Below are 14,611 nucleotides of genomic sequence, written 5' to 3'. Positions count from 1 at the left end.
TTTAAGCCCTCTAGCCTCCTATATTTTGGAGCAGCTAGAAGGAAAAATATGAGAGGATTGTATGGTAGCCCATGACAAACTCTGGGATCTGTCCTGTAACCACTTGTTGAAGAGTGCTTTGAAAACTATTGCTTTTTTATTTCTTTGCTTTGTACTATGTTATACTATTCAATTAAAAAAAAAGTTAAAAAAATACATTTAGTGTGTATTCTAGTTTGCTAGCTGCCGGAATGCGACATATCAGAAACAGAACAGCTTTTAAAAAGAGGAATTTAATAAGTTGCTAGTTTACAGTTCAAAGGCCAGAAAATTTCACAGTTAAAGCAAGTCTATAAAAATATTCAAATTAAGGCACCAATAAGAGGTTACCTTCACTTAGGAAAGGCCAATGAAGTTCAGGGTTTCTCTTTCAACTGGAAAGGTACATGGTGAACATGGTGATGTCTGCTGGCTTTCTCTCCCTTCAGGTTTCTTGTTTCATGAAGTTCCCCCAGGGATGTATTCATAGTTCATCTCCAAAGGTCTCTGGTGGCGTGAGCACTCTGCTTCATGGCTTTCTTGGTTCTCATCATTCTGAAGCTTTGTCCAAAATGCTTCCTCTTTTAAAGGATTCCAGTAAACTAATCAAGACCCACTTGGAATGAGTGCAGTCACATCTCTCTCTCTAATCTAAGGTTAATACCTGCAATTTGGTGAGTCACATCTCTATGGAGAAAATATAATCAAGTTTGCAACACATAGGGATGAATAGGGATTAAAAGAAACAATTGCCTCCATGGGATAGATCAGGATTAAAACATGGCATTTCTAGGTTACATAATCCTTTCAAACCAGCACAGTATGTTACATAGTAAAGATGAATCTATATATTTTGGGGGCTTTACAATCGCATAATACAACTGCTTAGTTTTATCCTTCTTTCAATGTATATGTGCAGTTTCCCTAATCAAGGGATTATTATTTTTAATAAAACATTTTTTATTTATTATTAATAAAATAATTTAATTGTATATAGTAAGTAGTTACCCATTTTCAAAAATAAATTTTATTCAGAACAAAACTGATGGGAATATAAACGACTGCTACATTATTTCTATAGATAACATAAATCCACCATTTTTTGACTATAAAGAATTCTACAAACACAAAGGATAATAAGATAGACGTGTATCATCACCACTGAGAGGTGACCAATATTTTCTGTTTCCCTGTTTTAAAATAACATGGATATATAGATATGAAAAAAAATCCTTTTATCACCTACATCCCATTTTCCTTCTCCTTTCTTGTCCCCAAAGGTAATCACCATCATGAATTTTTTATCTTTACCTGCATATCTGTATCCATAACCATAATGGATAATACACAATATTAATGTTGTTTTTATTCAAATTAAAGATGTCATTACAAAATGTATATTTCTGCCCCCTGATCATTACTTTCACTCAACATCATGGCTTTGAGATTTTTCCCTATTAATACATATATTAATATATACACACATACTAGTTGTTCTAGTTTGCTAGCTGCCAGAATGCAATGCACCAGAAATGGAATGACTTTTAAAAGGGGGAATTTAATAAGTTGCTGTTTACAGTTTTAAGGCCAGTGAAGTTCAGGGTTTCTCTCTCAAGATTGTAAATTAATGTGTGTATTAATATATACACACATACTAGTTGTTCTAGTTTGCTAGCTGCCAGAATGCAATGCACCAAAAATGGAATGACTTTTAAAAGGGGGAATTTAATAAGTTGCTGTTTACAGTTTTAAGGCCAGTGAAGTTCAGGGTTTCTCTCTCAAGTGGAAAGGCACATGGTGAACACAGTCAGAGTTTCTCTCTTATCTGGAAAGGCATGTGGTGAACATGGCATCTTCTATTAGCTTTCTCTCCTGACTTCCTTTCATGAAGATCCCTGGGAGGCATTTTCCTTCTTCATTTCCAAAGGTCACTGGCTGGTGTGCTCTCTGCTTCTTGTGGCTATGTCACTCTGCTCTCTCAGACTCTCTTCAAAATGTTTCCTCTTTTATAGGATTCCAATAAATGAATCAAGACCCACCCAAATAGGTGGAGACATGCCTCTACCAGTTCAACAACCACTCTTGATTAAATCACATCTCCAGGGGGGATGATCTAATTACAGTTTCAAACATATAATACTGAATAGGGATTAGAAGAAATAGCTGCCTCTACAAAATGGGATTAGGATTAAAACATGGCTTTTCTAGGGTACATACATCATTTCAAACCAGCACACTGATTTTTAGTTAATTCTTGTATGCTATTCCATCATATAAATATAATACCTTTTATTCAATTATTTTACTAATTATAGGCATTTCCATTCCTCTCTGATGTGCTAGGAAGTGTAAATTCCTACTAAAAGTCTTGTATATTCAAGACATTCCTATGATTTTCAATTAGTATGAATTTTATGATACCTGGCAGAAAGCTTTCCCACAGTTGCTACATTGATAAAGCTTCTTTCTCACCTGTATGCTTTCTCACATGTAAAGCAAGGGTTCAGAATTGAGAAAAGGCTTTCCCACAACTGATTACACCCATAGGGCTTCTCACCTGTATGACTTCTCATATGTACAGTAAGAGATATGCTTTGAGAGAGTGCTTCCCCACATACCTTATATTCATAAAGCTTATCACCTGTATGAATTCTCACATGTACAATTAGTGATGTCACTTGAGAGAAAGATTTTCGACATTTACTATTTTAGTTTGCTAAAGCTGTTGGAATGCAATATACCAGAAATGGAACGGCTTTTAAAAAGGGAATTTATTAAGCTGCAAGTTACAGTTCTAAGGCCATTGAAATGTTCAAACTAAGATAAAAATACCTGAACTCCAAAGAAAGGGCCAATGAAGTTCGGGGTATCTCTCTCACCTGGGAAGGCACATGGTGATGTTGGCTAGTTTTCTCTCCTCATTTCATAAGACTTCCACAGGGGTATTTTCCTTCTGCATCTCCAAAAGTCTCTGGCTATGTGGACTTTGTTGGCTCTAAAGCTTTTTCTAAAATGGTTCCCTCTTAAAGGACTCCAGTAAGCAACCCACCTTAAATGGGTGGAGACACATCTCCTTGGAAACCATCTGATCCAAAATTAGCACTCACAATTGGGTGGGTCACATCCCCATGGAAACAATAAAAAAGTTGTCACCCAGTAATACTTATAATTGTAATATTTGTAATTGTACTATTTTCTAAACTTTTTCTTAATTGTATAATATAACATACATACAAAGCAAGAAAGAAAAAACACAATAGTTTTCAAAGCTCTCTTCAACAAGTAGTCACAGGACAGATCCCAGAGTTTGTTATGAGCTACCATACCATCATCTCAGATTTTTCCTTCTAGGTGCTCCAGAACATAGGAGGCTAGAAGGAATAAATATTTTTTTTATCATCACAATTGACTTTTTTTTTTTACTTTTTTTGTGAAAAATAACATATATTAAAAAAAAAACAACCCAATATATTTCAAAGCACAGCACAACAATTAGTCGTAGAACAGATTTCAGAGTTTGATATGTGTTACAACTCCACTATTTCAGGTTTTTACTCCTAGCTGCTCTAAGATACTGAAGACTAAAAGAAATAACACTTTAATGATTCAGCAACCATATTCATTTGTTAAACTCTGTATAACTCCACCATCACCTTTGACCTTGCTATCCCTCTCTTTAGGGGTATTTGGGCTATAGATATTCTACCTTTTTCATGTTGGAAGGGGCTGTCAGTAATATGGAGTAGGGAGATGGAACTAGCTGATGCACTGGAGAGGCTGTGCCCTCTAGGTTTCAGGACTTATCTGGTCCAGGGACTCATCTGGAGATTGTAACTGGAATGGAAACTTCGCAGTGCATGGAACCTTCGCAGAATCTTATATATTGCCCTTCGCAGAATATTATATATTGTTCTTTAGGATTGACTCAAATGGTTTTGGTTGGGGTTTGGCAAGTTATGACAGGCAATGATGTCTAAGTGAAACTTGTGTAAGAATGACCTCCAGAGTAGCCTCTCCACTCTATTTGAACTCTTTCAGTCACTGATACTTTGTAAGTTACACTTCTTTCCCCTTTTTGGTCAAAATGGAAATGTTGATCCCACAGTGCCAGGGCCGGACTCATCTCTGGAATTCATCTCCCATGACATCAGTCTTTCATGTCATGTCCCACATAGGAGGGAGGGCAATGATTTCACTTATAAAGTTGGGCTTAGAGAGAGTGAGGCCACATCTGAGCAACAAAAGATGTTTGTGCTTGAAAACATCTTTTGTGCTTTCTGGCTTAAAAAAGTTTATATACCCTAGATGAGCCATATATTTTTTCTTTCTTTTTTTAAAAATACGGAATGCTTCACGAATTTGCATATCATCCTTGGATAGATGCCATGCTAATCTTCTCTGTATCATTTCAATTTTAGTATATGTGCTGCTGAAGTGAGCATGAAAATCCATGTTTTAATCTTAATCCTATTTTGTAAAGGAAGTCATTTCTTCTAATCCCTATTCAGTACTGTTTGTCAGAAACTTTATTAGGTTATCTCCTTGGAGATGTGACTCACTCAAGAGTAGGTAGGTGTTAACTAGTAATAAACAATCTAAGGGGGAAATCAAGAAAAACATTCCATTTACAATTGCAACCAAAAGAATAAATATTTAGGAATAAATTTAACTAAAGAGACAAAAGACCTATACAAAGAAAACTACAAGAAATTGTTAAAAGAAATCACAGAAGACCTAAATAGATGGAAGGGCATACCGTGTTCGTGGATTGGAAGACTAAATATAGTTAAGATGTCAATTCTACCTAAATTGATTTACAGATTCAATGCAATACCAATTAAAATCCCAACAACTTACTTTTCAGAAATAGAAAAACCAATAACCAAATTTATCTGGAAGGGCAGGGTGCCCTGAATAGCTAAAAGTATCCTGAGGAAAAAAAATGAAGTGGGAGGAGGCATGCTACCTGACTTTAAAGTGTATTATGAAGCTACAGTGGTCAAAACAGCATGGTACTGACATAAAGATAGATATACTGACCAATGGAATTGAATAGAGTGTTTAGATATAGACCCTCTCATCTATGGACAATTGATCTTTGATAAGGTAGTCAAGCCAACTCACCTGGGACAGAACAGTCTCTTCAATGAATGGTGCCTTGAGAACTGGATATCTATATGCAAAAGAATGAAAGAGGATCCATATCTCACACCCTATACAAAAATTAACTCAAAATCGATCAAAGACCTAAACATTAGATCTAAGACCATAAAACTGTTAGAAGAAAATGTAGGGAAATATCTTATAAATCTTATACTAGGAGGCAGTTTCCTAGACCTTACACCCAAAGCAAGAGCATTGAATAAATAAATAAATAAATGGGAACTCCTCAAACTTAAACACTTTTGCACATCAAAGAACTTCGTCAAGAAACTAAAAAGCCTACACAATGGGAGACAATATTTGGAAACGATATATCAGATAAAGGTCTAGTATCCAGAATTTATAAAGAGATTGTTCAACTCAACAACAAAAAGACAGACAACCCAATTACAAAATGGGCAAAAGACTAGAACAGACACTTCTCAGAGGAGGAAATTCAAATGGTCAAAAGGCACATGAAAAGATGCTCAACTTCCCTGGCTATAAGAGAAATGCAAATCAAAATCACAATGAGATATCATCACACACCCACCAGAATGGTCATTATCAATTAAACAGAAAATGACAAGTGCTGGAGAGGATGTGGAGAAAGAGGCACATTTATCCACTGCTGGTGGGAATGTCAAATGGTACAACCACTGTGAAAGGCTGTTTGGTGTTTCCTCAAAAAGCTAAATATAGACTTGCCATATGACCCGGCAATACCATTGTTAGGTATCTACTCAGAGGACATGAGGACAAGGACACAAATGGACATTTGCACACCAATGTTTATAGCAGCATTATTTACAATGGTCAAGAGATGGAAACAGCCAAAATGTCCACTAACAGACAAGTGGCTAAACAAACTGTGGTATATACATATGATGGAATATTGCACAGCTGTAAGACAGAATAAAGTTATGAAGTATGTAACAACATGGATGGACCTTAAGGACATTATGCTGAGTGAGATTAGCCAGAAACAAAAGGATAACTATTGTATGGTCTCACTGATATGAACTGAAATTAGTGAATAAACTTGGAGAATGTCATTGGTAATAGAGACCATCAGGAAACAGAAATAGGGTAAGATAATGGGTAATTGGAGCAAAGGGATACAGATTGTGCGACAGGACAGATTGTAAAAACTCAGAAATGGATAGCACAATACGACCTAACCATAATACAATTATGTTAAAACTCTGAATGAAGCGGAATGTGAGAATGATAGAGGGAGGAGGCCAGGGGGCACAAATGAAATCAGAAAGAAAGACAGACGATAAAGACTGAGATGGTATAATCTAGGATTGCCTAGAGCGTATAATAATAATGACTAAATGTACAAATTTTAAAAATGTTTTTGCATGAGGAAGAACAAATGAATGTCATTACTGCAGGGTGTTGAAAATAGACAGCAATTAATATTTCAAAATTTTAACGTATGTGTCAGACTAAAGCAAAAAATGTTTATTTGGTACAAAATTTATATTTTGACTAGTGCATTTCCTAATATAACTTATGTAGACAGCTTAATTGAACACCATAAGTACATGGAACCTTGAATAGGGCATGAGATTTTGTTGGCTTGTCCAAAGTGATGCCCCAATAAATCCCAGAGTGATTTGAACAGTGAATAAAAAAGTATTTTCAAAGTCCCCTTTGGGGAATGGTGAGACTTCTTGATATTCTCACAAGCAGTACGGACAACCAAAGCTTTAGGCTGAGCCCCCAATCCTGGGGTTTGTTCATATGAAACTTAACCCCACAAAGGATAGGTCAAGTCTACTTAAAATTAGGCATAAGAATCACCCCCAAGAGAACCTCTTTTGTTACTCAGATGTAGCCTCTCTCCAGCCAACACAACAAGCAAACTCACTGCCCTCCCCCATCTACATGGGACATGACTCTCAGGGGTGTGGACCTTCCTGGCAACATGAGACAGAAATCCTAGAATGAGCTGAGACTCAGCATCAAGGGATTGAGAAAACCTTCTCAACCAAAAGGGGGAAGAGTGAAATGAGACAAAATAAGTGTCAATGGCTGAGAGATTCCAAACAGAGTTGAGAGGTTATCCTCGAGGTTACTCTTACACATTAAAAGATATCACCTTGTTAGTCAAGATATAATAGAAAGGCTGGAGGGAACTGTCTGAAAATGCAGAGCTCTGTTACACTAGCCATGTTTCTTGAAGATGATTGTATAATGATATAGCTTTCACAATGTGACTGTGTGATTGTGAAAACCTTGCATCTGATGCTCTTTTTATCTACCTTATCAACAGACGAGTAAAACATATGCAATAAAAATAAATAATATGGGGAACAAATCTTAAAATAAGTTTAGATTGAAATGGTAGTGATCAATGAAAGGGAAGAGTAAGGGGTATGTTATGTGTGCTGGTTTGAAAGGATGTATGTCCCCTAGAAAAGTCTTTTTTTTTTTTTAGCATTTCAAACTAAATTTATTTTAACATTTGTTCCCCCTATTATTTATTTTTATTCCATATGTTTGACTTGTTTCTTGACAAGGTAGATAAAAGGAGCATCAGACACAAGGTTTTCACAATTACACAGTCACACTGTGACAGCTGTATCATTATTCAATCATCCTTGAAAAACATGGCTACTGGAACACAGCTCTACATTTTCAGGCAGTTCCCTCCAGCCTCTTCATTACATCTTGAATAACAAGATGATATCTACTTAATGCATAAGAATAACCTCTAGGACAACCTCTTGACTCTGTTTGGAATCTCTCAGCCATTGACACTTTGTCTCATTTCACTCTTCCCCCTTTTGGTTGGAAAAGTCATGTTTTAATCCTAATCCCATTTTGTAAAGGCAGCTGTTTATTCTAATCCCTAATCAGCATTGTATGTTTGAAACTGTAATAGATCATCTTCCTGGAGAAGTGATGTAATCAAGAGTGGTTTTTAAGATGGATTAGGTGACGACATGTCTCCAGCCACTCGGGTGCATCTTGATAAGTTTCTGGAGTCCTATAAAAGAGGAAACATTTTGGAGAATGAAAGAAATTCAGAGAGAGCAAAACAGAACAACACAGCCATGAGAAGCAGAGTCCACCAGCCAGCAACCTTTGGAGATGAAGAAGGAAATGTCTCCCAGGGAGCTTCATGAAACAGGTAGCCAGGAGAAGAAGCTAGCAGATGATGCCATGCCTGCCATGTGCCCTTCCAGATGAGAGAGAAACTCTGCCTGTATTTGCCATGTGCCTTCTCACTTGAGAAAGAAATCTTGAACTTCATCGGCCTTGTTGAACCAAGATATCTTTTCTTGGATGCCTTTGATTGGACATTTCTATAGGCTTGTAATTGGGACATTTTCTCGGCCTTAGAACTGTAAACTAGCAACCTATTAAATTCCCCTTTTTAAAAGCCAGTCTGATTCTGGTATATTGCACTCTGGCAGCTAGCAAACTAGAACAGTATGTATGAATATTTTTCTGTTGTCTTTTTATTTCTTTTTCTGAATTGATGCAAATGTTCTAAGAAATGATCATTGTGATGATATTGTGAATTACTGATTATATATGTAGAATGGAATGATCAAAAGTTAAGAATGTTTGCATTTGTTTATTATATTTAAATTTTTTTAAATTAATTAAAAATAAAAGAGTAGGCATTAAACTGGATTAGGTAGAGACATGTCTCCACCCATTCCAGGTGGGTCTTGATTACTTTACTGGACTCCTATAAAAGAGAAACATTTTGGAGAAAGCTGGAGATTCAGAGAGAGCAGAGAAGAATGACAGAACCATGAGAAAGCCACAACAGAGAATGCAGCAGAACTATGAAGCAGCAACTTTTGGGGATGAAGAATGAAAACACCTCCTGGGGAGCTGGAAAGGAAGCCAGCAGATGGTGCCATATTCACCATGTGCCTTTCCATTTGAGGGAGAAACCCTGAACTTAAGAGGCCTTCTTGAATCAAGGTATATTTTCCTGGATGCCTTAGATTGTACATTTATATAGACTTGTTTTAATTGGGACATTTCCACAGCCTAAAAACTGTTAACTTGCAACTTATTAAATTCCCCTTTTTTTTTCTGGCATGAGCAGGCACTAGGAATCAAACCTAGGTCTCTGACATGGCAGGCAAGAACTCTGCCACTGTGCCACCATTGCCTGCCCTAAATTCCCTTTTTAAAAGCCATTCCATTTCTGGTATATTGCATTCCAGGAGCTAGCAAACTAGAACAATGTCTTTCAGAAGTAACTCTTAGGAATACCTATAGGTAGGCTAAGCTTCTCTGCTACATACATAAGCTTCAGAAGTGTAAGCCTCAAGATCAAGGGATTGGCCTATTGACTGAGAAGTATCCACACACATACAATCCAACCCACCTAACAATATTGAATGAGGATTAAAGAGCATGGCTTTTCTAGGGTAGACAATAGTTTCAAACCAGCACTACATTTAACGGGTTTCTCACCTATATGAATGTTGCAATGTTTAATGAGGTATTGTTTCTGGCTAAAGGCTGTTCCACATTCATTACATATAAAGGGTTTCTCTCCAATACGAATTTTCTCATGCTGAGATTTGATTTGCTGCTGAAGGCTTTTCTACATTCTTTATATGCATAGGGTTTTTCTTAGGTATGCATTTTCTGGTGTTTAATGAGGCTTGACTTCTGAATAAAAGCTTTTCCACAATCATTACATCCAAAAGATTTCTCTCTAGTATGAATTTTCTGATGGGTAATGAAGTATTCTTTCTGACAGAAAGCTTTTTCATTTTCATAATTTTGTAGAATTGTTCTCCAAGTGAACAATGTGATGCTTAAAGAGGTACTGCTTCTGGCTGAAGACTTTTTCACATTCATTACATTCAAAGTGTTTCTCTCCAACATGGATTTTCTCATATTAGTGAGATTTGATTTGTGGCTGAAGGCTTTCCCACATTGCTTATACAGGTAAAATTTCTTTCCAATATAATTTCTGGTGACTTATGAGGTTTGAAATCTGAATGGAAGTTTTTCCACATTCAGAAGGTTTACATTTTCTCACGTTCTATGAGGTTTTGCTTCTGGCTAAATCATTCTCAAAATGTTAGTCATTGAATTTTTCCATAATATAAATTTTCTCATGTTCGATTTGTTTGAATAACTAGATGAAGGTTTTTCTAATATTCCTTACATGTACAGGGTTCCTCTGCTGCATGACTTCTCCAATGTCTAATAATATGTAGCATGTGAATATAAACATTCCTACTTTGGCAAAGTTCATAGGGTTTCTCTCCACTGTGTATTCTCAGGTATTTGATGAGGTTTATTTCTGAACCCCTTTTTGAATAAAGATTTCACATAAAGTCGGCTACCATAATGCAGTATAAGCTATAATATGCTTATTATATTCACAATATTTCTTTAGCTTCCTTCATGATAAGACAAGTCTAAATAAAGTTTCCAACTCTTTCCTGAATGAGTGACATTCATCTAGGCCTTGTCTGGAAGAAACAGTCTGAACTCAGTGGAAATATTTTTCCAGTTTACTTATATTCATTGCCTTTTTCCTATGTTTCTTGGAGTTAGATACAATTTGATTCACAATTTATTCAGTTGCCTCGCTACCTGCTTATTAACAACCCAGGCTTCTTCTAAAAAAGGAGTCTAAAGACTAATCATTAAACAAATTAGTATGTGAAAACTGCTTAAACTTGTTTAGCATGTAGTAAGTATATATATATATATATATAAACTATTATTATTGTAACCATCAGCACTTGTGAATTTTTTCACTATCTTTAGTAAGATTTCAGATATTTGCTCTTGTGGGGTAGACTCTTCAGTTTCAGACCAAAAGTATCTCCCAATATGAAAAAATTACCAGTCCTAATATCCGTTATTCCTAATTTTGAGGAAATTCTTAGAGAGGAACTTTGGGTAGAAAACTGGCATTCATTAATAAGTATAGATTTTAATACTTTTAAATTTACCTTCCACATCTCAGAAATCAGCGAAATGAAGAGAACACAAAATGAGTAACAGTTAAAGAGGGGAAATTATGGGTTGCATATATGTTACTAAAACAAAAATTTTAAAAAATAAGTAACAAATAGGATGAAAGAGTAAGTTAATGAAAAAGTCTACTTAGATGACTAGATAGAAAGGCAAACATATAAAGAGGACATAGTATATTAAACATAGTGGATTGATACATGAATTTATTTCTGATCCCTCCAAAAATCCGACTAACACTATATAATTAGAGGGAGGACAATATAAACTCACAAGAAAAAAGAGAATGTTAGAGTAAATGTTGAGGGGAAAAGTCAACAAATTCTTCAAAGACGGGGGAAGAAGATGGAAGATTGTCAAATGATAGCAGAATTAAGAAGATCAAATAAAAGTGCCTGAAGAAAAGAATATTAATGAGAAATAAGCTACAAATGAACCATTAGAATGGTTCATGGATTGGAGGAAACAGGTAAAAAAAGAAGGGGATAAAGTATGAAGCTGAAAAAAGAATCAGTAAGTAGTTCGAAACTCATCATCCCCACCCACACTCAAACCAAGTGATTACCACTTGTGGTGGTCTTAAAACATTTTCACAAACTTTTTAATACTCCTTCTTTCAAGAGATGAAGCTTAACATCCCTTCCCTTGAGTATGGGCTGGACCTAGTGTCTTACTTCTAACAAACAGATTATTGTGGAAGTGATGGGATATTATCTCTGAAACTAGGACTTACACTGTACCGAGGATTTCATGAGAAATCCTGAGCCATAACCATCTTAGCAAAGCTGCTCCCAGATTTTTAACCTTCAAGATAATAAATGTTATTTTAAGCTCTAAGTTTTGGGGTGACTTGTAATGCAGCAATAGAAAATAAATACACTCCATACCACTCTGGCAAAGAACAGAATATTCATTTTCTTGAGAGATTGAATCAGAGAGAGTTCAGACACAAGGATATGAAGAAATGTGCATGGCAGACAGAGACACCAAATTGACATCAGGGAGATTTATAAAATAATGGGAGACCTCCATCATTGCTGGATCTGAAAAATTCTGGTATTAAGGACAAGACATAGTGTTCTTTGGAGAAACTGAACAGCTCAGGAGAAAATCTATAATACTGACATCTAGGGTCTGACAAAGAAATGTGTGTGTACTTGACCAACTAACTGGTCTATATTGATGCTCACATGCTGAGAAGCCCTCACTATGCATATTGCAACTACAGTCACCTTTTTACCATGTTAGTTTTTATAGAAATTAATCACCTTTTTAGTGTATCATTGGCTGGTCTGAAAGGATGTTTGTCCCCTAGAAAAGCCATGTTTTAATCAAAATCCCATTTTGTAAAGGCAGAATAATCCCTATTCAATACTGTATGTTTGAAACTGTAATCAGATCATCTCCCTGGAGATGTGATTTAATCAAGAGCGGTTGCTAAACTGGATTAGGTGACGACAGGTCTCCACCCATTTGGGTGGGTCTTGATAAGTTTCTGGAGTCCTGTAAAAGAGGAAACATTTTGGAGAATGAAGGAGATTCAGAGAGAGCAGAGCAGAATGACATAGTTATGAGAAGTAGAGTCCACCAGTCAGCGACCTTTGCAGATAAAGAAGGAAAATGCCTCACGGGGAGCTTCATAAAACAGGAAGCCAGGAGAAGAAGCTAGCAGATGATGCCGTGTTTGCCATGTCCCCTTCCAGATGAGGGAGGAACCCTGTGTTCACCATGTGCCTTTCCAGATGAGAGAGAAACTCTGACTGTGTTTGCCATGTGCCTTCTCACTTGAGAAAGAAATGCTGAACTTCATCGGCCTTCTTGAACCAAGGTATCTTTCCTTGGATGCCTTTGATTGCACATTTCTATAGACTTGTTTTAATTGGGACTTTTAGTTTAGTGAGGGCTTCTCAGCATGACAGCTAAAAGGAATTCCAGAAAGAGACGGAAGAAGAAATTGAATGGGAGAAATTCTTAGAGAACATATATAAATTATTTTTAGAAATGCAGCTTGATGTCCTTCAAAATGAAAACCACTGAATATCCTGTACCAAGGTACGCCATTGTGGAATTTCAGAAAACTGGATATAAAGAGAAAATCTTAAGTGCTTTAGAAGTGAAAGAACAATAATGTAACAGAAATCAAAATGGCATCAGACTTTAAGATAAATACAGGAAGCTATAAGACAATGATGGTGTAATTCTTTCAAAATTCTAAGGGAAGAGAATATCTAATCTAAAATTCCAAACCTAGTTAAGCTATCATCAAAAAGAGGAAGAACTGGGGTGAGGGACAAAAGTTAAGAGGAGGATTAGATTTCCTATTGGTAAGGATGTGTTTATTTGTTTTCTATTTCTTGGGAACAATGAAATTATCTAAAATTGAGAATGTTGATGGACTGTGGACTATGGGCCTTCTACATGATGCCCAATGACTACAGGTGGCTGAAGGATGCACTGAGGGAGAAACAGAATGGCGAATGATGGTGTACACTTATGAATGAACGCTGTGCTGTTACAAAAAGGAACAATGTTGTGAGGCATGCAATGATGTGAATGAACATGTGGGACATTTGGTGGGACAAAATAAGCCAGAAACAAAAAAACAACAATGGTATGGTCACTGTATTGGTTAGGGTTCTCTATAGAAACAGAATCAACAGAGAACCCTCGCAAATATAAAATTTATAAAAGTGTCTCATGTGACTGCAGGAACGCAGAGTCCAAAATCCACGGGGTAGGCTGTGAAGCCAATGATTCCGATGGAGAGTCTGGATGAACTCCACAGGGGAGGCTCACCAGCCAAAGCAGGAAGAGAGCCTGTCTCTTCTCAATCCTCCTTAAAAGGCTTCCAGTGATTAGAATGAGCATCACTCATTGCAGAAGACACTCCCCTTGGCTGATAACAAATGAAATCAGCTGTGGATGGAGCTGACGTGATCGTGATCTCATTGCAACAGACACTTGCCCAACCAGAAATGTCCTCATTGCAACAGACACTTGCCCAACCAGACAAACAGGTACCACCACTTGGCCAAGCTGACACATGAAACTGACCCATGACTGTTCACCCCTTGTCAACTTGGCAGCTATATATATCACCTTAAACCATACCTACTTTCTAAATAAAAAACAGTGAAACACATTTTTTTTCTTTCACCTAACAATACTCAACTGTTCTGCATATAACTGGAAACACATTAACTCTCTCCTGAAAAGGGTGCAAGTCCTTGGGTAATATTCATTCTTAAATTGATATCTTACAACTTAAATACTATAACAGGAACAAAACAGCATCACAGTCCTCATTTCTGTAACTGATCACGTGGTCATAGTTCATATTGATCACTACCTTCTTCCACTACCCATTCCATGTTCCCTTTACCCTCAGCAAGCACTTCAGCTGGCCATGGTTCTTTACCTGGTGGGGTGACCCAAACCTTCATTCCTGAAGTTTCAGACCCATTGGTAG

At 36.6% G+C, this 14,611-nt stretch overlaps 1 long non-coding RNA gene, 1 other non-coding gene and 1 pseudogene across 2 annotated transcripts in view; all 3 read right to left on the bottom strand.

Moving 5' to 3' along the window:
* LOC143660100 (uncharacterized) overlaps positions 1 to 14,611 on the bottom strand; it is a 93,093-nt gene that overhangs the window by 62,718 nt on the left and 15,764 nt on the right. The window lies entirely within an intron of this gene.
* Positions 4,354 to 4,460, bottom strand: LOC143660428 (U6 spliceosomal RNA). The gene has a single exon (XR_013164033.1). It is a non-coding gene; the product is annotated as a U6 spliceosomal RNA (small nuclear RNA).
* On the bottom strand, positions 9,488 to 10,345 carry LOC143659966 (uncharacterized; annotated as a pseudogene).

Source organism: Tamandua tetradactyla, chromosome 16, assembly GCF_023851605.1.
Source record: "Tamandua tetradactyla isolate mTamTet1 chromosome 16, mTamTet1.pri, whole genome shotgun sequence".
Lineage (NCBI taxonomy): Eukaryota > Metazoa > Chordata > Mammalia > Pilosa > Myrmecophagidae > Tamandua > Tamandua tetradactyla.
This window is presented reverse-complemented; position numbering and strand designations above follow the sequence as displayed.